This window comes from Myodes glareolus, chromosome 15 (genome assembly GCF_982192425.1).
Source record: "Myodes glareolus chromosome 15, mMyoGla1.1, whole genome shotgun sequence".
Classification (NCBI taxonomy): Eukaryota; Metazoa; Chordata; class Mammalia; order Rodentia; family Cricetidae; genus Myodes; species Myodes glareolus.
In genome coordinates, this window is record NC_142040.1 from 47,525,624 (window position 1) to 47,551,880 (window position 26,257).

General features: G+C 39.2%; 1 protein-coding gene and 1 long non-coding RNA gene across 3 annotated transcripts in view; one reads left to right on the plus strand and one right to left on the minus strand.

Moving 5' to 3' along the window:
* Positions 1–26,257, plus strand: part of Plcxd3 (phosphatidylinositol specific phospholipase C X domain containing 3) — a 145,794-nt gene that overhangs the window by 49,311 nt on the left and 70,226 nt on the right. The window lies entirely within an intron of this gene.
* LOC125396559 (uncharacterized) overlaps positions 21,418–26,257 on the minus strand; it is a 78,048-nt gene continuing 73,208 nt past the window's right edge. For both annotated transcript variants that reach the window (XR_014997032.2, XR_014997033.2), the window contains one exon: positions 21,418–22,362. This is a non-coding gene — a long non-coding RNA (uncharacterized LOC125396559). The remainder of the gene's footprint in view (positions 22,363–26,257) is intronic.

Consider the following 26,257-nt stretch of genomic DNA (forward strand, 5'->3'; position numbering starts at 1 on the left):
GACCAAATTATGTTTCCTCATTTACTTCAATTACCATTGAATCTTTAACACTGGCTAATGACCGTCTCTTTCACAGCGTGCTTTTCTGGTAACTTGTTAATGCTTAGCAAAGAGAAGAAAAGGGCAACAGCTCTATTAACACAACCAAATTGATTCATAATCAGACATGAACCAGAAACCTGGTAAGAGTTTTACAAGTGCTAAAGGTTAATAGAACCATTCACCAGCCTGATTTTCAAGCCAACCTGCATGAAGTTTTCTGACCTCCACCCCCAGACACAAAGCCACTGCATAAGAACTTTGGGCATGCGTGGCATGTAGGTGGAAGTCACTTCTGCACATTAATAGCTTTTTAAAGTATTAAACAATTATGGCAGCACTCCTACAATGTAGCCCCAACTACATCCACAATAAAGAAATTATATAATTAATTTAGCATTTTTACAGAAGATTAACTTCCAAACGAAAAAGCTTATTCAGTTGAAACTAGCACTTCCTCTTTCCATGGAGATGTTTACACAGGCTCCATTTGTCAGTAGGAAGCATCCATGTAGAGGTATTTTTATGGAGGTGAGTAGTTGAGTCACATAGCCGCCCAATCAATTTTTAAGTCAGCATCCAGCTGGATCAAAGCCATACCTTCCATTACCTGCTAAATCCTTTGGTATAAATATGATTGACAATCTACCTCCCAAAGCCAAGAAGACACTGCAACGGTCTCTAGACATCTGTGCTATGATGGGAAGGAACCAAGCAATGCCACTCCCTACTCACTCACCAAGACACTAATTCTGGAATTGGTCGGAACTTAATTTCACCTTCGCATTCCTCCTTTCCACCACATCTGGCGTGACATGTCACTTTTTAGTAGTTTTCTGTCACTGATCTCTCCCTCAGAGAAGACTATGATGACCCATTTCAGACATGTCAGAATCTGAGTCCAAGGGAGGAGGCTGGGTGGCAGACTGCTGTGTTCCCGAGGAAGTCTAGAAGGTGTGTGGACTTCTTTACCTCTGAGTCTTTGCTGGCTGTCAGACCTTTAAGGTGTTGGTTTCGTTTTCTTTATCTTGCCATGTGTGACAGTGACGTACACACCTCCCCAACAGTTTAACTCCTGTTGTGGGAGCCGGGATGGTCTTTATGTGTCGTTCATAACGAGAGACCCTCAGCACTGGATCTCATAAATTGGGGTTTGAAAATAGTCTGCCATCAGGAATTACTCCCTGCAATGTAATAAACAGGCTTCGTTATAAATTCAGTCGACAGGATCTTCAAAGCCACAAACCCAATTCGATCTTCCCCCTACTTGATTCTGCTCAGTATTTTCATATAAAAAGCATATTCTGCTCAGAGCAGTGGATTTAGATTCTCATCAGTCAAGAATTTTTCTGGAGATGCTTCCAGGACCAGATTTACATATTTACACATTGTTCCCAGCAGTCTATGTTGACAGAAATTCATCAAATAAGCTCTCTCTTGCAGTTGAGCATGAGACAATGATTATTCTTCCTCGGTATTTTTCCTTTAAAACAGAACAACACCCCAACGCACTCTAATGTTTGCCAAAATAAAAATTCACACTAAGAGCAAATCCTTCTAAGGAGCTTACTGCATGCCACCATAATCTAAAAGCTCATAGATAATGTTGGCACAGCTTCCCAAGAAGTAATTTGCTCTTATACATAGTTGATGGACTTCAGCCTGTGGAAGCCATTTAAAATGGAACCGGCCATTTGATAATTTGTACTATTATCTGTAGCTACAGAATTGCTGCTTGAGATATGCTTTTCTGTACTAGTCTTATTAGTTTCATTGGTTTGCAACACATGTCATGGCTATACTGGTATTGAAGTGCCTGGGGCATTTGTCTAAGTAATAAGAACAAAATAAGAATTGTGCTTTCTGTCCGTTGCTTTCCTGTGCCTGTGATTAAACATGATGAGTGAGAGTAGGTTATAGAAAAAAAGAGTTTATTTGGGAATTACAGTTCTGGAGGGATAAGAGTCCACCATGAAAGGGTGCATGGAAACAAACAGCAGGAGCAGGAAGAGCATGTGACAGAAAGAGACGTCACATCTTCAACCACAAATATGACATAGAGGGAGTGAACTGGTAGTGGGGTGAGGCTCTGGATTCTCAAAGCCTGCCTCCAGTGACATACAGCAAAGCTACATCATCTCTTTAAACAGTGTTAGCAACTGGAAACTAAGAATTTAAATACTTGTTCAGACCACTATAGGCCTGGAGTTCACCAAGAATTCAGCTCAATTATAAATAAATGGGTCTTTCTTAGAAGACAAAGTTGATGTTACTACTAGGTAGAAAACACTGGCTGGTACTATGTGACATGTGCTAAATGAATCTCTCCAAGCTCAACCAAAAATTTGACTCATATTCCCCTGATATCCCAAGTTAAGGTAAAATTGGAAATTCTTCTTTAGACCCTGCTCTTCCAGTCTGAGACACAATTGGCTATAATACCGTTATTCATAAGAAAGATTGAGAAGTTGGCAATATAGTTTAATGGGTAAAAGTGCTTGCAGCCAAGCCTGATCACAAGTCCTGGGATTAATCCGCAGAGCCTACAGGGTGGGAGAAGAGAACCCCACTCCTGCAAGTAGTCCTCTGCCATTGATATGGATAGCTGTTCCATGTGTGAGTGCCCCTACATGCTCACACACACAATACACACACACTACATAAATTATGTATATATATCATTCATATATAATATGGTATATCACATATGTATATTATATGTGTCATGTGGTATACCTATAACACACACACGCACAAATATAGTGTTAAAATTATAAGAAAGACATTTAAGACATTTGGGGACATATGTAAATAAACTCTAATCTGAGGGTGCTCAGAAAGGAGCCACATTTGAAATAACAAACAACTAACTTACTGAGTACCATGTAAGAAATACTACGCAATTATTACCATCACTGTTCACCTCGGATTAAAGTCACCAGTTATTGGGTAAAACTTAAGTGAGAACACTGACATAGACACAACTAAAATAACTCAAGAAGAAACTATACCCCCAAACTGTTTTATTGGGTTTACCTTTTAAGAGTATTCCAACTAACAGGAAAAAAAGATAAAATGTACTCATGAGATGTCAACAAGTTTGGGAAAAGTATCCAACCAGAACAAGGCTAACAGCAAAGTTAAATTATGCCAAAGAATAACCATGGGTTCCCAGAAAAATGTGGCTTTCTGTTTTTAGCACAATTACAGACTGTCCCAATACCTCTATCTGGTTCTGTTCTGTCTGTACTTCACCCAACCTGCTCTAATAAACTTGTAAAACAAAGGGAAATAGTTTGGTTTTATCAACATAATGAATATCTTTAAGGAGGAGACTGAGTTCAGACGTCCTCTAGATTGTTCACCCTTCCCAGCACGTTAGTCAAGTGTCTGCCTTCCATTCTGTACAGCGACTGTAAGTGATGCTGCTAACGTTCATAATCTGGGGTAACAGATTGCATATGTCAAACCGTATGTGGAGCAACCCTAATCTGAAAATATGGTGCCCAGTGCATTATAAAACCTGAAGTGTTTCAACACCAAGGAGATGTCACGAGTGGAAAATTCCACACCATGAGACATTCCATGCACAAAGTCATTAAAAATACGTCATGAAACGACTTCCATACAAAGTGCCTATGAAGCATAAGTGGTCATCTTTAAGAGATCTCACTGTAGTCCTGTATCACTAGTGATGAGATATTTATACATTCAGAGAGATGAGTCATTAGTCACTATCATCACTGTGCACATCCTAGTGTGCTCACACACCTGCACGGATCCATCACTTGATATGGCCTTTGATGCTTTCAAGACAATCAAGAAGCATATGATGTGTGAGGTTGCATAACACAACATACAGCATATTCTTTTCCAGTTTAATAAGTAGGAGCACTCTCTAGAATAAAGGACTGAATACCTAATGCAGTAGCATGGTCAATATCATTATCAAATATTAGGTAGTACACATAGTGAATGCCATTCTCGCTTGTGATTTTCAGCATGTTTGTTTAAACCAACAATATCACAACCATGATAGCAATATTTTGTGTTATGGTGATATTCAGAAAGCTCTGCCATCGCTCAGGAAAAGGAGGTTTTCAGTTTCACTGTAAATTGACGAGGTCACACACTGTGTATCAACTCAATTGTTGACAGAAATATTGTCACAAAGCTAAAATTTGAAAAATGTGCAATTGGAAATACTTTGACCCCAAGCATTTCAGACAGTTATTGAAATGATATTATGCACATTAATATATTATGGGTAATAGTTGTACCAAAATACAAACATAATACACGTACAGCACTATATAATACATGTAGTATAAACAATATGCCTGTGTAAGTTCAACAGAAGCAAGGCATTTTGTTGTCACAGTTTCCAAGATCATAATTTATATAATTATTATATTATTAAGGTCCAATACATTCTCTGTACAGCATAAACACAATTATAATAAACATATGCTAGTATGATTTTACTGCAATGCACATTCAATTTTCAATGAACTACCCAGGGTGTCAGGAACAACTATGGTTTGCTTCATTCATAAGACAGGGAAAGTTGTTCTCTTTGAAAACCATGCCCCCCTTGAATCCCTCTCCTCTTCTGGACGTTCTTACATGGAACTGTTTTTGGTCATCTTCATTTACTGGAGTTTAAATTCTTCATTATAAATTGATACAGATTTTGCCTAACTCATTATCAGGATTAATGTATTCATGTTTTAACATTTGTATATTGGAAAATGTTTCAATGTAAACAGTTTTCAACATCTCTTTAGCACTATAATGTAAGGTATTTTATTGGTACTTTAAACTTCTCTTGTAGATATATACATGCATTGAGCTTATCAGACCCTACTACCCTCTCTTTTTGTGTCCCTCCACCTCTTAGTCCCTTTGTTTTCCTAGACATTGCTACTTCTACTTTAATTGCTTTATACACACAGGATTCTGTATGACTACCTAAAATCTAGGTACCACAAATGAAAGAAACTATACTATGCTTTACTTTCTGAGACTGGCTTAATATGGTTAATTTGATTGTCTCCAGCTGCATCCATTTCCAGGCGAACTAAATGATTTCATCCATCTTTATGACTAAAAAATCAATCCATTGTTTAAGTAGACCACATTTTCTTAACCAATTTTCTGCTGTTGAACACCTGGGTTGGTTCCATACCTTAGCTCTTGTAAAAGGTGTTGCAATACACATTGATTGCAAGTGTGTGTCATGTGTTAAACTGGAATCCTTTGGGTAAGTAGTTAGGAGTAGTTGTATGTGTTGTGCGTGTGCACATGTGTGCACATGTGTCTATGTGCATGAGTGCACACATTTGCTGTGGAACATGTATGGCAGTCAGGTAACAACTTGCAGGATGTTGTCTTCTTCTGATATGTGGATCCCAGGGATCAAATTCAGGTCATCAGAATTAGTGGCAAATATTTCTACCCACTGGGCCCTCTTGCTATTTTAGCTTTCACTTTTCTGTCTCAGATTTGTCTTCCCAGTTAGCTTGAGTAAATGTATGAAATGGCCCAACAGGGCTATCTCTGAAAAATCTAATATTTGAAATATCCAGTAAACAAACCAGTAGGATCTTGAGACACTGGGATTAAGTTTCATTACATATTACAAGGAAAAAAACTAAATCATAACAGCTTCAATAACATGTTTCCCCTCACACCTAAAAGATGTACAAGGAGTAATATAGTTAAGGTCTTGAACATTATCTCTGTGGTATCTTTAGGTACTGAAATTCTTTCTTGATATCTTTGCTTTGTTAGTACATTGTTAGTACATCAAGACCACTTCCTTGGCCACTACAGTTTCATTCGAAACAAGAAATGGAAAGGTATCCTTCCATCAGATAAATTTTTGAAGGCTACAGATTGATGTCTCCTAAAAGATTCAGACAACACATAACTTACATCTCATTGGATGGAACTTTTCACACAGAGGTTTCTACCTAAAAGTGTTACTTCGTCTTTTATCTAGTATATTCCAACTTAGAAACCGAGGTTCCTGTACTAATTTGAGGAAAACAAAGAACATTAGACAGGAAAGTAGTAGCCTTTTCCACAGAGAAAAGTAAGAACAACCTTTGATCAATTTCTCTTTAACACCATTTGATTTCTTGTGAGCAAATCTTCCCTCACGACTCATGGAGGAAATGGAAGTGTGCTCTGTGTGGCTCACAGGAGGTACAGAGCACCTGTCAGCCTTGTATATAAATAGAACATCAGGAAGTTCTCTGAGAACTGCTTCAAACCATCAACAGTGCTGCTTTCGTCTGCTGAGCTTGCTAAGGGCAGGCCCTGTCCTGCAGAAAAACATGAAAATGAATAGCCTCAAAATTGACCCAGATAAACATATTTTGATGGACAGAGGGATTCATGCCAAACTTTGTTATGAAAGGCAAACATTTAGCTGTCCATACATGCTAATTTTAAAAAGCATAGATAACCTGGGAAGATCCTGTTGTTATCAGAGATTCAGTACTAAAAACTGCCCGTGGTCGTTTGAATGAGAATCGCTCCCATAGGCTCATATATTTGAATGCTCCATCACCATTTAGTAGAACTGTTTGGGAAGGATTTGAAGGTGTGGCCTTGTTGGAGGAAGTGTGTCACTGGGAGTAGGCTTGGAGGTTTCAAAAGTCCATGCCAAGCCCAGTCTCTTTACTAACTTGCTCTCTAATTTCTGTGACTCAGGTTATGGCTCTCAGCCCCATACGTGCCTACACCAAGCTTCCTGCCATGATGACAACCTTCTGAAACTGGAAGAAAGCTCCCAATTAAATGCCTTATTTCAGAAGAGTCGCCTTGGTCATAGTGTCTTTTTACAGCAGTAGAACAGTGACTAAGACAGTGTCTACCTTAACAACTTTGGGCTAGTCCAGTAGAAATGCTGGATTAATGTGCTCCTCTCATTGTATTTTCATAATTAAGATAAACTGATTACACTGCTGGAATAAAGAAAGTCAGTCATTCATAAAAGTGAGCAATTTAATTTCTAACATAAAAGTGTTATAGGAATAGTCTAAACTGGGAGCAGCTGTGTTCTCCACACACAGGGCTTTGGTAACAATTTCTGTAGTGACTACCTTTCTAGCCAACTTCAGGAAAAAATAATCATGGATCTGGGTGAGGTATTTCTTTGCAAAATAAATGAAGAAGAAAGTACACACATTACTTTCCTCGCATTCTAATGATCGGCACTATACACAGCTATGAGTGAAGTCAGGCAGTAGACTGGACAACCTGTGTCCAGGTGGAGGGGGACAAAACTGCATCTCTGCCAAATCTGTATTCAACACAAAGCAAAAGTTAGTCTTTCATCCATTCTGTGCTTTCCCTAATGTACCTTCTACCAAAGGATTATGAAAATTAGATTATGTCATTATTTTGATCCAAGGTCTCTGATAGTTACCTCTATTTCTTGAATAAATTTCCATGGTTTTGTTGCCTAACTCTTAAATAACATCCTCTTTGTTTGAAAAACCACACAGGACTTCTATCTGGCCTATGATGACTTGTGCAATGTGGATTTGGCCACATTGGCTTTTTTTTACTTCTTGGACTTGCAAAACTTCTTCCTATTCCAAAGTCCATGATTTTGCTATGTGTGGGTCAATAATGGAGCTCCTTGAGAGAATCCCATTCATGGTTTCCTTTCAGCATTCCAGTTGATGCTTGAGCATCAACTCTGCGTGGATGTTTTCTTCAAATGATCCCACATTACCAGTGAGAATCAATCATATTGCTATTCTCAGACACTTAATAATTTATAACTGAAGTCATATCTACAGTGGATTTATTTATTTATAATATTTACTTGCCACACCCCAATCACAACTTACCTGAGAGATTATTGTAATCACAGCCTCTCTCTGGCTGATCCACTGGTTTACACAAATCCACAGCTGTTTCAGCAGGTCTAGGTCTCAGTCTCTCATTCTCTACTACTTTCAAATATTGTATTGCCACATGGCATTCACACCATAAGATCTCTCCCCAAAGGGTGATGCTTCCCATTTCAATTGTCTTTTAAATTGTCCACTAGTATAAATTCATGCAGGACAAGTTAAGAGAGGAAACAGAATTTTGAAAATTGGAAGGAGTGAGGGCCAATGTTTAAGACAAGAGTTCAGATTTTTCATTATGCCCAGGATCCTGTGAATAGGTTAATCCATATTATGCATAAGTAAATGGAATTTTGTAGGTAATTAAGGGTGGTATTTCCTGTTGAATCGATACCTTCTCTAGGCTATATGAAGTATTTGCAAATATAGAATACATAGAAAGTAAACAAAACAATAGACCTTTACCTGGAATTTAACACATGGACTTTGCTTTTCTTTTTTAAAACGAAGGTCAGGAGACAGCTTTCAGCAGTCCCTTGTTATTCTGTACCTTCGTGAGTCAGGATTTTTTTTGTTGTTGCTTATGCTGCCCCGCATACTCCAGGTTAGCTAGTCTTGGTTCACCTCCCAACTTGCTGGCGGGGCTCTAGGATGGCAAACATGCAACCCAGCTCTTTCAAGTGAGTTCCGCTGGTTGAAATCTGGTCGTCAGGCTTGGGGAACCATCTACCTGCTGGATTCTTGAAAACTCAATGCTGAAGGAGGCTTCTATATTTTGCCCATCAGCCCACGGACACGAAGATCTATTTTAGGGTATTATTTTCCTTCAAGCTCTGGATTTGGTGTGCTGTGCTCTTCTGCTTTGCACATCCCCAGTGCTTAGTGAGCAGCGATTGTGCGGGGTTGGGCTTTTGCATCCTGGTGGGTTCTATTGGAAGGTGTCACTGTGGGGTTTGCTCTAGAGGAATATCTGCTGATACCATTGCACAGAAGAACTAGCTAAGAACTTCCCGGATGCTGGAAGGACAGCAGTAGCGAGCATTTGCGGAGTGCATTAAGGAGTAAATTCTGCACTAACCTTGTAGGTGTGCTTTGAGGCCACCCAGGCACAGACATTAAGGACCTTAGACATTAAGATCACATAGTAAGAGGCACAGGCAGGTTCTGAACTTAACTAAATTTTATGAAAAAGATCCACTGCTCTAAACAGATGTACATGGCTTGGCATTAGCGAGTGTTTACAGGGTGACACCCACTGACACATATCACAGGAACTGCGATGTTAATTGCCAAGGTGTCTTTCAGGGTTGACATTTATGAATCTAAACAAGTGTAGAATTCAAAATACGTGTATGCCATCTATTCAGAAAGGATGCTGCCCATGCAGAACAGATGTGACATGTACCTCTCCCCTGTATTCACAGGCAGGACAGGCTGTCAGGTGCAGAGACACCATCCAGCAGGGGGCACACGCATTTTAAAACAAATGCTCTGTGCTTAGTCTGATGTTGAGTATTGGGTCCTGCTTCTTCAGGAGGGAGTTTCCTTTTTCTACCTATTTCTCATCAGAACCTCAGCATCGTTAATCTTCATGAATCTTAATCTACAACTGTCCCTAGCATTCTAAGGATTTTCAAATAGAGCTCATTTTTGCCGATTATGACTTTCTCTTTTCCAAGAATTTGTGCTTTTAGAAGTTCTAACTAATCTAAAATGTCTTTCCTTCTTGCCCCTCACAAGTCAGAGTTGAAGAAGTCAGAGAATACTTTTAAAGATTGGTCAAGTCAGTAACAGAGATTTGGACCCAAATCTTGATTTTCAGGCCCAGCAACATTTTCAACACCTGTATTTCTACACGCCCCTCACCAGGGGCCATGAGAGAGGCATATAATGAATGAAAATTGTCAGCTGGGAAAACCAGGAGCTTGTCTTAGGCTTCAAACAATGGTTTACTATATTTTCTTCATACTCTGAATCCCTTTAGACTGTTTAGCATAAGATTTCATGCAATAGCCCAAACTTGAGAAATACAATTTACCAATACATCACGTGCAGAAGAACTACACAGGTGCATCTATCACCTTCATGGAATGATTGAAGCGTTGTGCCCCAATTTGGCAAAATTCCAATGGCATATGCAAATTAACGAATGCAGATTATAAGTATGAACCATATGCTCAGCGTGATATCATTTAAAATCATTTGCACGTTTTGTCTCATGATGCAGGTAGATGAGTTCTTTGAAAAGTGACGCTGCATATAATTTCCACCCTTATTTTCTTGAAGTTTTCACCTGCCTGCAAAATGTGTATGCACATGTGTAGCATCAAGAGGCAAAAGTCATGAGATTCCTTTTCCCTCATACGCTGAAACATCAGATCATTTTCCACATCTCTGACTCCCAGTCCCACCTTGTTTATACTGTTCTTCCCCTGTTCATGCTAACAGCAGCTCCAGGCAACAGCCCCTAGAGCCATTGCTTACTGCCCGTATTTGCACAAGCTTTACTTGTACCCAAGTGATTATTAACCTATGCCCTGCTTTCCAGCACAATGCCTGCCCCTTACTTTCCATTATACTATTACCAACTACCCACATTCTCAAGTGCTCATCAAAGTTTTCCCTGGCTAACCTCAGATTCTTGAGAGTCTGGAAATCGCCGTACCGCCCATGGTCTTATTCTAAAGATTTCATACGGCAGCATGGTCTGTTTGACCTCTGTGTTTACTGTGCTCTGGGCAAAGAAATGCAACTGAGGGAAGAAAATGGGGAGAATTCAGGCTGTTGTCTGTCACAAGCCCAGATCCCGGCCCCCTCCCTCGAGTCTAGATTAGACCCTTCCGCTGTGAGCAGTTATCTATAGTCAAAGCTCATTTCATTTGCCACCGAGAAGGATCACGTCTTCCTCCGATAGGCATCTTACCACCAGCACTGAGTACAGTGACTGACACAGACGATTTCAATCAACATTTGATGAGTAAAGTAATAAATGAATGAACTGTAAAGAGAATTTCTCAACATCTAATGTAGAACTCAAACCCAGGTTTGAAATACAGCGCCATGAGGAAAAGTCAGGTAGGGCAGTGGGAATAAGCAAGGAAAAGTCAAGAATCATACATATGTTAAGGTGGAAATAAAATAAATTTGACTTTTATTATCAAAAAAGGAATCATAAAGTTTCACAGCTTGGGTCCATGCAACCTCCAGGGTCTTTACCATCTGCTACCTGCACAATTCCCAGCTCCCCTGTGCATCCCATTGGGAGGCAGCGGCTGCGGCTCTGCCACTAAGCACGGCCGTGATGCCAGCCCACCTCTGGTGGAAATGCTCTGATCCATTGGCTCTCATCAGCTCCTGCCCCATCACAGCTGCGAAACTAACCCATCCTTCTTCAGCCTCCCCACCCTGAAGCATTTGAGAGACGGAGATTAGAAGATGAGGGGAAATCTTATTCGCTCAGGGGAGAAGAGTCCTTTCATGGTCTTGTTTCTGTGCGTTTGGAGAACTGATTCAGGCGGTTTTAATGTATAACCGGGTAGGCAACACAACCATCTTCCCTGCCAGCTCCGCTGGTGCTGACGAGGTCAGCTGAGACTGAGACGAGTGAGCTGTAGTCACGCCCTGTTATTTGTTCTTGGGATTCGCACTTCATGTCCTGATTTCTAATGTCATCTTTGTGAGTCAGTAACCAAAGAAAGACCAAGAGCGCTCAGGCCTTTTTTTTCCCTCCCTTGCCAGTTTGAGCATGGAAAAAAAAATCTATAAATCTCTCAGAGGTTATTGAGAAATTAATCTGGGCACTCTCATATCACAGACTAGGCTCAGGGATATTTTGGCAATGAGGGAGTGGGACACCAAGAGAGTTGGTAAGATATTATCAGTCTTCTTCTTGCCTGTCCTTCAGTAGTTTTTGGGTGCCCAATGGTTAGAAGAATGAAGATCTTTAAATGTACACTTAACATATCCAGGCATGATTGTCAGGAACCTGCAGTCAAATAACCCTTGTATAAGAGATGAGGTTTGTGCGATTATTTTCACTCCAGATGGAGGCTTTGAGCTTATCTGGAACTAAGATATGTCCAAGGTTATCTGGCTGATAAGTACCAGAGTTCAGTATGCATTCTGGTCTGATTCCAGTAGAGAAACAGCCATAAAGGCAAAAAAGATAAGCCACCTAATAGTGCAGAAAAAAAAATAGATTATATCAAGGTTAGCTGAAAAGAGCTCCCAGTTGCCACACTCTGATCCTCACCAACACTCTCTCTCTCTTTCTCTCTCTCTCTCTCTCTCTCTCTCTCTCTCACTCACTCACTCAGCACTGCCCAGTACCTTGAAAATAATGTCAAGCTCCCTGGGACACTCCTGAATGATCTGGGCTGAAAAGCAAGGCGAGTCAGAGTGACATGCAGGCAGCCTTCTGTGTCTTCTTTCCCAGAAAGAGAAAGTACATAGTGTCAGTTCAACCTGCAAACAGGTCGTCTCAGTGAATTATTAAAAGCAGTAGAGCTTGGATTTTTGTTGAGGCAAAACAATTCATTCAGTATGTTCTTATTTCCATCTGTTAGTTGCACTATGTGAAAAACATCTAGCTTCTTCCTGTTCCATTCCATTTATTTGATAAATATCTAATATACACTGAGGGACTTTACTGGGTACCTAGGCATGACAGACTTAGAGCCTCCACTCTTGGGACATGAAGCCTTCCCTCTTAGAACAGAACTTCCCTTTGGGAACATGGCTTCTTCCTTTTGGGGACATGGGATTCCCTTTTGAGACGTGGCACCTTCTTTCTTGGGATATGGGGCCTTCCCTCTTGGGATGTTGTCTTAGTTTAGGGTTTTTATTACTGTGAAGCGACACCATGGCCACAGCAACTATTATAAAGAAAACATTAGAATTGGGATGACTCGCTTACAGTTTCAGATGTTCAGTCCATCATCCTCATGGCAGGAAGCATAGCATGTGCAGGCAGATGTGGTACTGGAGCTGAGACTCCTGCATCTTGAGGCAACAGGAAGCTGATTGACAGTAACACTAAGGAAAGCTTGAGCAAAACAGACCTCAAAGCCTGCCCCCAAGGTGACTTACTTCCTCCAGAAAGACCACGCCTACTTCATGCCGCGTTCTAATAGGGTCACTCCCTTTGGGGGGGGGGGAGGTTCTTTCAAACCACCGCAGACACAACTCTCTTACCCGCTCTTCGTGGGGGAGATCTAACTTTGGAAAGTCAGAGTTTCAGTGCCAGTCCTTGAGGAGCAGTCTGTAACAGAATTTTAGGACCCTATCAAATAAAGAAAGAACAATCAACCTCTACTTGACGCATCTTTTTTTCTCCCTTTTCCCCTTGCCCTCCTCTAAGTTTATTCCCATCTTGTTTTTTTAAAAAAAATCTTTTAGAGCAAACCCACACTAGACATAAGAACAACTTCATCCAAAGAAGTCAGAGCATCCCAGCTCTGTGCACTTACTAGAATTTCGTAACTGTGCCATATAGAAAATAGTCCTTTACTTTTAGCATAAGTAGAAGAATGATGATTTGTGTACTAAAATGTGTTTATTTTGATTTACACAGTGCGAAGAGGAAGCCTATACTATTATTTAGTCTGGAGGACTCCTAAAATTCTTAATCTGCTTTGTACTATAAGGGTAAATAATTTGTCTCAACTAAAGGCAGAGAACCACACAAATCTGGTCGCCTGACAGTGGGACACAATAGTTTCAAAAGACAATGTATACAAGACAAGAAAACGCCCACTTCTGCTTGTCTTCTCTTCCTACCACTCCTCTTTCCCCTTGCCCGGCTTCTGCCACCCCTCATGGACCAGTTGTGAGAGTGTAAGATGAACCTGGATGTAATCACAATACTAATGCCTTCCTTCTTGTTTAAGCACAACACCATCTGAATTCAAAAGTTAAAGGCTTTTTACATTCAAATGTCTCCATTAGAGATTCAGGGGGAACAGTACAGCAAGACAGTCGGTGAGACTTTGCTCTGTAGGTTTTAATATAGTCCATATTTGTTCTGGAAAAAATGAAAAAACCAAACCAAACCAAAATGACTTTGTTCTGCAATTTTTCTGTTTGAGTGAAGAACAAAGAGGTATAATATATAGACAGACAGGAGGCCATTTACTGTAGCATCTAGGGAATATTTTCCCTCACAGTGAATGTTGTGTAAATTCTAGAAATCTATAAAGTGATCCACTGTGCCATGAAATTTAAGATAAATTCATCGTGACAGTAACTGTGCAGTTTGAATAAACTTGTAAGTTAATGTCAAAGTCACAACTAAGTACAATATTAGAATTTCAAAGTCTTGTATAAAGAATTCTTTTGTATGAAGTGTGCTATTTATCTCTGCACACCCTCAGCACTCTCTAGCACAGAATTAGAGAGAGGGCAAAACCAAAATATCAGTTCTCTTCATTCCCTTTCAAATCAGAGAACAGGCCAGTATTTCTATCCATAACTAATTCATTTTCAATTAAACACAAACTTTAACAAGAAAATCAAACCTGATACAAAACATTACCATTAAGAGATAACATTTCTGCATGGCTGTAGATGAATGGCTGTAACCCAGGATGCTGGCATTGGTTGTCTCCTCTCTATAATGAATGTCTCAGCGGAGAATACACCTTACACATTACCAGGAGAAAACCATTTGACTATTTGATGGTCATCACAAAGCTGAGGGGAATGCTGGTCTGAGAATCAGATTGATAAGCAGGAAATGAAAGGGTTTCCATGTGTTGTGGGCTGTAGGCTGATTTATTCTTAACTTTATGTCTAAAAGCCGTTTATCAATGAGTACATAGCGTGTTTGTCATTCTGGGTCTGGGTTACCTCACTCAGTATGTTTTTTTCTAGATCCATCCATTTGTTTGCAAATTTCAAGATGTCATTATTTTTTACTACTGAGTAGTACTCCACTGTGTAAATGTACATATTTTCTATATCCATTCTTCAGTTCAGAAGCATTTAGGTTGTTTCCAGGTTCTGGCTGTTATGAATAATGCTGCTATGAATGTCTGTTTTCAGTAAGTGGAATTAATGCTGTTTATATATTTTATGCTGGAAAATTACAGACATAGCAACTATTTCTGCCTCTATTTATTTTATAATCTCATATTGTCTGTTTTTGTGGGGTTTATTCTCCCATGAAAGCACATTAAGAAACTTTATGCATATATTTACATTTATTTAAAAGTCATTAGTTATATACAAAGAATTGTTAAAACTGTCTTAAAAATACAACTCTTTCCTATACCAAAAATTCTGGGAGCTAAGCAGTTGTATTGTCACCTTGTGAAGGAAGCAGAGAATGGTGACAGCGAGCAATTTGCTCAAGCTTGCACATCTAGCAAGTGGGAAAATGGAGATTCAAATGTAGACATTGTGATTCTGTATCTTGCCTGTATGCTTTAGAGTCCTAAGAAGGAAATCAAGATAAATAAATCAACATGGAAATTTAATTATAAAATAATTAAGGAAAAAAGACAATGGCCTTAATAGCAACAGAAAGAAAACATTGATGTTTTACAAAGAATAATATTATTTATCAGAGTGCTTTGAGTCACTAATGACAAGAGTGAAATGTATTTTCAAAATGAAGGTGCTAAGAATAGGCATCCTAAAATTCTTTACACAGATAAATTGTTGTTCAGTGAGGACAAAGTAAAACGTTTTTAGAACAACCACTCAAATGCATTCACCAAATAAACTACATCTAAAATAGTGAGCAAAGAAATTAATAAGAATATGCATGCATCTAGTTGAAGATGAACTGTAAACCCTAATAGAAACAATGATCTGGGAAGAGAAAAACTTTAAAGGCAGGGGTGGGCTAAAAAATTCTAGACAAGAATAATAACTTGTGATATAGGAGAAATTCTGTGTGTATGTGTGTGTGAAAGAGAGAGAGAGAGAGAGAGAGAGAGAGAGAGAGAGAGAGAGAGAGAGAGAGAGGAGACAGAGAGATGGACACAGAGAAAGAGACAGAGAGACACACAGATAAAGCGCATGCCATGTCTGTATGCAGAACCCAAAGGAAAATGTAATTTATTTTCCTCTATACCTGTCTATTTTATTTGGTAAGGCACACTTGCTGCATTGGCCAGCCTGACTGGCCAGTGAACTCCCTGAGTAAGCAAAGCCAGCATAGACCTCGGCCATACCCAATCACCCACTTCCCCTTAACAACATGATTGTAAGCACTTGTGTCTCTACCTGGATTCTGAGGATTTGAACCAAGGTCCTCCTAGTTCTTCTTCTTCCAGCAGTCAACTGTTTCCTGCAGTTCTTTGTCTAGGGGTAGAGCCTCATGAAAACATCCCCCTTCCACCTTAACATATCTATTGGTGTTGTCAATGTTCTAGTCTTGTGTACTCAGCTATTTCTAGAAAAGACTGTTTCCTATCAGATTTCCTGGTATTCTGGGTCTTATTTTTCCTTCGGCTCTTCTGTGTTGTTTCCTGAGCCTCAGAGGTAGCAACTGTGATGCAGAGGTATTCCTCAGGGCTGTGTTTCCCCTGATCCATTGATCTCTGCATGGTGTTTTGCTGTGGTTTTCTGTGATGATCTCTGTTTGCTATAATGAAAACCTTCTTTGATGAAGGGTAGCTACATTGTCTTTGAGTAGAAGAAGAAGATTTAGAATGTAGTAAGGAATTATGCTGATCTAGCAGAGTGGTATTAGTAGAATCCTTTCTAAGGTCCATGACCTCAGTAGCACCAAGGATCTGGGCTAGGTTTCCAGTCTTAGGCATGATTTCCCTTGTGTTGAGTGGGTCTTAGGTCCAATTAGATAACTATTACTTGCCAATGACATGTGAATGACACTTCTTATACATGTCTTGCCATGCTGGCAATTGTGGGTGTATAATATGCCGTTTTATTTGTTAATTATGTCAATAAACATGGAGAAAAGTAAAATCCAAACAAAAACGAGGAAAGAAAATTGGTGAACTAGCAACAGAATACACAGAATACAGAAAGTCAAATACTGAAAATAAATTTATTATTAAGCAAACTAATAGGTAGAGAAATGGAATAGGAAGAAAAAGATAAAGATAATTCCAGAAATAAAGAATCATAACTATTTATACAGTAGTTTTTAGGAGAATTCCAAGAACTGCTTTATATTAATACATTCGAAAAACAGAAATTACTGAAAATGACTCAATTAGAAATAGAAAATCCAAGAATCCTTAATGATTAACCACAAAACCCAAGTCTTTGAAAATCAGTAACAGCTGAAAACTCCATTTAAACAAGCCTACTTCTAATCATAATCCTCCAAACTGTCAAGGAACACATAACCTATGCTTAATATAAATGTTCAGCAAGAAGGGGGAAATTAATGTAATAAATCAGAATCAGATAGGGCTCATGGTAAGAATGTGAGAATAATTTAAAATTAGAAACTGTGTCAGTGTGATTCACCACACTAAGATATGCAACCGTAAAAGATGAATTCCATCATCTCTCAGATTCAAAACAACAACTAATGAAATTCAATGCTCATGCTGGGCGGTGGTGGAGCATGCCTTCAATTCCAACACTTGGGGACCAGAGGTGAGCGGATCTCTGTGAGTTTGAGGCCAGCCTGGTCTACAAGAGCTAGTTTCAGGACAGGCCCCAAAGCTACAGAGAAACCCTTTCTTGAAACCAAAAAACAAAACAAACAAACAAAATGAATGAAACAAAATTCAACTCTCATTCATAGTTAAAGGAAAACCACATCTTTTAGCAAACTAAGGAAAGCGTGTGGATTCCTTGATCAGATAAGATATATCTATAGAATGCCAGATCCCTGGACTGTATTTAGGAATCAAAAAGTCTTCTTTCTAAACTCCAGCAGGTGAAACAGGACCCACTAGCACAAGAGGAAAAAGGAGCACACAGATTAGATAGACAGAAATAAAACTGCCATATTCCATGGCAAGCAAAGATAGAAAATGTCTGGAAGTATATCCATGAAATGACTTTTATGAATAAAAGTAAAAACTTTATAGGCATAAAAAGGGGCCCAAATGAATGACAAGAACTCAGGTATTGGGTTCCGGGAGCTCGGGGGGCATAACTATCAATACACAGAAGAGCAATTTCCCCCAAATAATTGTATCCATGAATAAGATCTGAAGAACAACCCCAACAAGCCTTCAGTAGATCTGAAAAATATATTCCAAGATAAACCCCAATGGAAGAGAGAAACTCCAGGATTGACCAAGTACTTTTTAACAAAGGGGGAAAGGGAAGAAAAAGAAACCCATCTTGTAGACCTGTAGAGATATGTAAATAAAACTCTCAAGACCAAAGGAACCCATCCTATAGACCTATACAAGAATGTAAATGAATTTCCCTAGGCCAAAGAGTGTGGTGCACAGGGAAGACAGGATTCAACTCATTCCTATGACCGCCAAGTCTGCCCTCCTCACTTTACCTCTGTGTTCAACATGGAGATGTCAGTCACACTTTAGAGGTGTTTCCAGGACTGAGAAAAAGGAGAAGGGACATGGGTATGAATGGGTGGGGAAAGGACATTGTGATAAAGGGGTCAGGCTGATCAAATGGTCCCTGGTGTTTATTTAGAGCAGAAGTCCTAGAAGCAAAATAAAAAAAAAAACTATGCTTTTTTTCTGCTAACTCTAGCAAATCAAATATGTCTGTTTATAATATGTCTGTTTCAGCGAGCACATACAGGAGCAACAACAGGATCAAAACTGAAATAGCACCCTTCTATGCATCAAAAAGTACCTCTATCTAAGATAATCTAGACTGTTTTCTTAATTGTTGGTAACTGATACTGGAAATGATAGCAAACACTTGAAGGAAGAGAATGCTAATATATCAAAGTTGTTTCATTAACAAGTAATTAGAGCATGTGACCTCGATGTTTAACCTTCTAAAAACATTTTTTAAGGCACTTGATACATTTGAACTTGGATATCTTATTGCAACCAGCTGGTGAATACATTTAAACTTTCTACCCATCGGTTTTCTACCAAGTAGTGTTTTAAAACATCTACTAAACACTATAATATTCTACAGATTACTCAGATTATTGTAAGAAATGTAATTAATCAGCCTATCTATCCTCAAATTTCTTACCTTTTAATTATTCAGATATAGTCCAGAACATAATTTTTAAAAAGCAGTTAAGAATTGAATAAGAAGGGACTGAGAATAAATTGCATAAAAAAACAAATAATAGTGTAAGTGGGAAAGAATTTGCCACATTCTGCATAATATTTGGGAACCTTCTAGTAAGCATATTTTTCCATTTATGTGTGACCAGAAAAAAAATCTTAGAAATTGAGAAATCAGATACTGTTGCTGGCTATGTGTTCTGCTCATAGTGGGAGAGCAGACAGGTACCAAAGGTCTGCTGGTGGGCTAGATTTGATGGGAAGAACAGACGGATCACAGTGGGGAAGAGTCCCAATATGCCAGCATCACGAACTGTAGGATTCTGTAGCCTTGAGCTTCATACAATGGAGTGTTCTGGCCGTATCTGGCTACAAAGATAAACTCCCTGAAAGACATTCTCATGAGGACAAGGTAGAATCACTTGAAAGAAAATAAGATGTGGGGAAAGACTAAAAATGAAAAGACAATCTTGTCATTTTATATCTGGGTCCCATGTCTCGACTTACTGTTTGTTAACATTATGCTGTCCTGAGGATTCTTTCTTCTAAGAATTTGAATTGTGTGGCCAGCTGCAGGTAAGCAGAGTGATTAGATTGCTAATAATGGCAGGTCGGCAGAGTCTAGCATAGAAGGTATAGCCTGGCTTCTTACTGCCAGGGCAAGCAGCAGGGGAGGGAGTTTGAACCTCCTATTTACCCTATGGTTTCCTGAAGAAAAGTGTGATTTTTATAATCTTGTTTTCTATGGCATCTGATGGTGGTGGCTTCAGAAGAGTGAGGAACACTGGATTTTCACTGAAAGATCACTCGAATCATTGACTACATCACACTAGAATTTTATAGTGACCAAGCGACTCTAAAAGATGTGCATGTTAGGTTAAGGAAGAGTTAACTAAAACTAATAGATCCAACTCACAGAAGTTAAATTTTGGAGACATGGGTTGATTCTCTATTCCTTCAGTTCTAGGTCTTCTAGCCAATATACATGCAGAAATTAATTCTTGTAGAACGGCTACAGAAAATAATCCACTTAAAACTCATATTGGAGCCAGGGATACTGCTTAGTCAATAAAGAGATCAACCATCAAACTTGACTGAGTAAATTTCTTAGTACCCACATGGAATAAGGAGAAAGCTGACTCTCATATGTTGTCCTCTCTCTCTCTTTCTCTCTCTCTCTCTCTCTCTTACCTAAATCAATGAATAAACAAATGTACATTTTTAAAACTCTCATGTAACGCAAGTATAGTTGCAGTCTTTTAAAAATTTATACCTCATATATTTTTAAAGATTAGAACCATATTGTGGCAATAAAACATATATGACAGAATAATTAAAATTAAAAAAATGAAAGTTTATCATGGAAAAGAAAAAATGTAGCTGCCACATAACCATGACACTGCTTATTTGAGAAGCTTGGCAAAACAACACAGAGGAAAAAAAAATCCAAGCAGTCATGAACTTGACAGTGAATTATTTGGTACTTAAACACTGTGCTCTGTAACTTTCATGTATTACGTCATTTGATCCTCTTTTTGACCTACTGAGTAGGATAGACCTAAAGAAATTAAGGCACAGAGATTAAGTAATTTATCTTGTCACCCACATTATAGTAATGGGAGGAGACAATTAGCTTCTAAATCCTGTGTTATTTTCCCATAAGGTTATTCATGCAGAACTAAAGATGAATAATAAGATTATGCTATTCCGGGAAACAAGAGGATTTTCACTGCTCTATTTGACAGTTTCAGTATCTCCTAAAAATTATTTCCTGATAGGGCTGGGAAGATGACAAATCTTAGGGTGATGTAGTTGTTGCCCAAACATGAAGACCTAATTTTGGTTCTCGAATATGTAGGTTAAATCTGGATGTGGAAGTTTACAGTCTCACCACAGTGGAGGGAGTTTCCTAGGAGCTATACATATTAAAGTGAGGTTTTCATTTGATATCACAACCCCAACAAGATATGTTCACCAAAGGAAAACTAATTACATTAGTGTTAACCACAAATTGGGAGGGGGCAGATAATATTTATTAGGCTATGGTAGAACATCTCCATCATTGTTCTTGCCATGGTCCATGGCTGGTCCTAGGTAATAAGTGTCTTTGTTCATGATAGATTAACTGAGATGGTATCTCCTTCTTTGTGATGAGACTTTCATCCCCACGATAGGTAAGCTCCTCACTTTATACCCATTGGGGTTCACAGCAGTGGAAATTTAGGGGATCTACCTCAAGCCCAGAGTGTGTTGTGGATCCACCTCTGCCCTCCCGAGCTCTATTGCACACCTGACTAGAACAGGTATCTTATCCACTGGGGACAAGTAATCTAGGGGCTCTGTAGCTTGTCCCACGCTATCGTCTCGCCAGCAAGAACCACGCGGGACACTAGGATTCTTCTGCAGAAATAGCTTTAATGCGTCCTGAGAGAGAGAGCATCAGCTAACATGACCGGGGACCCCTAAATGAGGGAACCCCTCCTTTATATAGGAAGCAGTCCTTGCTTCGGACGTGTCACCCTTGGATTGATCCACTGCCCAATTAGCCCAGGTGAAGCCTCGGGAGTAGGCAGGGACAGCAGTGGAAAGTTACCTAGCACATGTGCGTTCACCTGGCGGTGAAACCGGATGCCAGTGCCATCTTGTAATGGGGCATGTGGATGCGGCCCTTCACAGTAGTTCTTTCAACTTGCTGGATCTCTTCCATGTAAAGATACTTCCTAGGTCTACCTCCTGAATTCTTAAAGCTAGCCCATGTCTTTTAAACCAGACCAAGTCTGTCTTTGGCTGTGGTCCTGCACTGCACATGGTGTCCAGCATGCCATATGCTGAGCTGTGTCACTGTTTAGCGAGAGAATGCTGAGTGGGTCTGGGTGATTGGAACATTTCACGCCTTTGGCCCTGGGAACGGCCCTGGTTTCCATCTGTTCCTGAGAACAGCTTTTGGACCTGATTCCAATTCTGCAGAGGGGAGGTGGTCTGTGTTCCACCCTCACTGGGCTCTGACTCAACATAGATGTCCAAACCTTTACTCTTACTGGGAAGGATTTTTTCCGTTAAGCTCAATTCATCGGGTATCGTTTTTGAGCAGTAGAGGGAGTATGTTTGGGTTCAAAGAGGTTGTTGAGTTACGAAACTTTGATTCCTGCACAAGCTCTTTGTTCTTGCTGTCTTCTGCTTTCTGTTCTCCAACTCTTTCTCTGCTTTCACTTCTCCACTGCTCCCATCACTGTGTTATGGAATTTCTAAAGGGCTTCTATTGTTCTCAGGCCTGTCAGTGGGTTTTCAGCAGCGTGGGGTCCCTGGATGAATACAGGAAAGAGAGGTTGGGTTATTACTTCTTTCTGACCACTCTCTCTAAAATCTGAGTCTCTCCACTACCCTTGTAGTCCCTCCATTGTGATGTTTTCCTTCTAGGTCCCGGCTGTTTTCCTTACTTATCCTTATGGTTTGAAACTGGGGAGTGGCTAGTGATTCCATTGTAAGTGGCTTTGAGGCACCCCGCAGTATGTGTTACTTATACCTCATGCACATGGTTGTGTTATAAATATCTTCATTTCATTACCCTGTCTGGGTTGAACAACCTGCTTTCTGCTGAAACTTTGGATTCATTTCATAGGACTGGATACTTAAAATTTGAGACGTGAGATTCCAAGCAGATAACAGCATCCCTCCCAGTTCTACATTTTCTTGGCAATGAGTGGAGATGAATTTCTTTGGGAATGTTGAATATCATTGAATAAGTAATTCATGTGACCATGAAATGGAAAATGGAACTAATTATCTAACTGATTAAGATGCTTGATGAATGCTTTAAGGATTCAGAAGTGATCAAGGTCCGTGTGATTGGAATGGTCAAATGATACTCATCAATAGGCTAGTAAGTCCCATCAACAGCTAGGGGCTGTTTGTGGATTTTCTAATATGAACCTGTGATAGATGTTATATTTGAAACTGTACCAAAGCCCATGCCCTATTCTAAAGGGTTGTCATGGCATTGGACAATCTCAGACAAGATCTTCTAGAAATAAATCACTCATGAACCCAGCACCTACAATAACTGGTGGGAGGGACTGGACTCAACACATCTCTCCATGAAATAGAAAACTTCTTAGATTTCTTAAATTGAAAAGTTCTTTTTGAAAGTCATAGAACTTGTATGGGTCTGGGTACTCCCATTTTAGTCAGGTGTCGTTTCTTAGCAATGCTCTAAATATTTTTAAAATGGAAAATGATGACTACTTTTAATTTTGCTTGTTATAGATTACCTCTTCACTTTGACATGACGATATTAGAAGCATATAGGATAACATAAGAACCAGTGCTGTTCAGGTTAAGAAATAAAATCTTCCCAACACAATGAAAGTATACAGCTCATCCTCCACAGTCAAATAAATTTCCCCTTTTTTTCACTTTCTTCCCAGATCAAATGAATGCAAAGCTATAACCAAAATAGACAAAAAGCTTTTTAAAACTCCCTTTGTGATAGGCAAACCACACTGTCACTGAGATGTAATGAAGCATGAGGATATTGTCTGGACCTCAGAGGGTCATGGCTCCATGCGAATACTGTACTTTATCCAAGGCCTTGCTTTCTGTGCCTATAAAAACACAAAGCACATTGTTTTTAAATCAATAAATGTCCTCAGGACATTCAACTTCAAGAACAGCTTACCCTAGTAAATTATGGATTTGGTTTAACCAAACAAAACATGAGATTTTTCTTTAGTTCTTGTGTAACCCAGCTGTGTACTTTTAAAATAAATTCTTTTAAATGTTTTCATGTATTTCTCTTGAAGAGGGAAATTTTTAAAAAATAAATACAATTTTTCATGTTGTAAAGGACAAAAAATTGATACTTTTTAGCAATCTTGAGAATTGAAAATTATACTAGGAGTTTGAAAGCCCTTTTGACACATAGTCATGACAACTATTGCCTGAGTTAATTGTAGAAATGGAAAAGATTTACAGCAAGAAGCTAATGTAGTTAACTTACACCTTTAAGAGCTGAAATCCATTGATTGACTACTAGAAATGAATGGTAGAGAAGTGGAATGATTATCTCCCACCAGAATTTATCAGAGCTACTTATTTTAAGTTCCTTATAAAGACATGACTATCTTTTAAAAATATTCCAAAGTTTACTGGGCATGGTTTCTGGGGCCAGAAACGTCTTGTTTATTCTCGTTCCTTCCATGTTAGCATTGTCTTTCATTATCTTTAGCATTTCCCCTTAGCATAGCTCTTCCAGAGTATCACTTTATCAGATCTTCTTTTCACATTGCAGGTGTTAAATATATGTTTATACACTCAATTTGAACTGATTTGTTGACGTTCACTATAAAAACAAAAAATAAAAGCAAACACTGGTGCTGTCATTTCCTGGGTCAGGCCTGGTGAAGCAACGCAGTAACTGAGAAAGCAGTGGGCAAAGGCAGGAGGATCTCTGGAAGTTCAAGGTTTGGTCTACTTAGTGAGCTGCGGTCAGCCAGAGCTACATAGCAAGAACCCATCTCAAGATTAACAAACCAAAGCAAAACAAAACAAACTCCACAAATGTTTTCTGTTTCTTTGCTTGCCTTGTGCCTGAAAATGAGCCCCCACACAACAATGCTTTCCTTATGTACCACAGGATTTGTGACCTATTCTTGGGCACATTCACTTGCAATCTGTACTGCGTACATATAAAAGACAATAAGTCATAACTAGGAAACAGACTTTAATTATTTGTGGTATTGTGAGACTGAGTGCTAATTCCCAAATTAACCATAAACTCTGACCACATAAATTCTGACCAGTGTGGTCTAAAAACATGGCACGGTTCTTTCTTATTATATTTTTATTTTGCTTTATTTCCATCTGAACCTTGTATCACTAGAAAATATACTTCATGGGAGATCCAGTCAGCACTCATTGGTTTCTTTTTCCTTTACTTTCTAAGTAAACAACAAAAGAATAAGAACATGATGCATATATTTGATCACTTTATAATCCAGTCTGGAAAGATCCTAGCTGAGGGCAGTAAAGAATGGATACTCTAGTGAAATAAAAAGGCTTAGAGAGAGGGAAAAATGAGAGCTGAAGAGATAGAAAGAGAGAGAGAGAGAGAGAGAAACAGATGGACAGACAGAGGCAGAAAGAGATAAAGAGAAAGGGAAGAAGAGGAATGCATGGAGAGGGAGACATAAGACCATTGAGGTGCTTAGTGAGTAAGGTGGTCGTTCCCAAGCCTGAAACCTTGAGTTTGAGCCCCAGAACCTGCAAAGGACAAGAAGTAAACTGACTTTAGCAAATCGTTCTTTGGCTTCCACATGTGCACAAACGTGTATGAATGAACATTAAAAGAAAGAGAGGGAGAGGGAGGGGGGAGAGAGGGAAGGAAGAGAGGGAGGGAAGGAAGGCAGGGAGGGAGAGAGGAAGGAAGGAAAAAAACCCTTTCCTTTAGAAGAATATTTGATGAGATGTGTTTCTGTTACAAGTACAGATAGTGACAAGACTCTGAGATATGTTCTACTAGCTGTCATTCAAGAACATATCTCATGACTAAGAATCAATAGTAAAGACAAATAATTTTTTTGACATTAATGTGAGGTCAAAATAAGAAATGTCTCAGTTTTAGGGGAGGGTTCACTAAAACAGGCATGTGAAGATATAGCAAGAACATTACTGAGAGCAAATGTCAGAGGAACCCATCGTCACTGTCATTTTGCAATTCAAAAGTCCATAGCCAGGTGCTCCCGTCCTTTACCTAAGGTAGTCTCACCATTCTATGAGGAGACAAGAAGTAATACAGTAGAAGGGGGGAGTTTGTCGTCTGCCAGCAAATGAGACCCGTGAGAAGTGACTAAGAAACAAGAAGGGTTCATTTCAATATCATGCATATGAGAGGAAATTCCGAGATGCGGTCTAATTAGGGGTTTGTTAAAGTATGTATTAATGTGTGTTACAGAAGACAGTCACTTAGATTGTTTTAAGATGATGCAACACTATGAGAAGCATTGAAGACCTCAAATGTACTTGATGTGCTCTTATCTGTTTCCATCCATGATTAGTACTATATATTAGTAATCCCACTGCAATAATTACCCAACAATTTATAACATGTATATTAGAGGGTTCGTATTTTGAGAATTTCTGCATGTTTTTAAGATTGATGGGACAAAGTGTCCTCTACCATCAAGACACTGTTGTACAGAA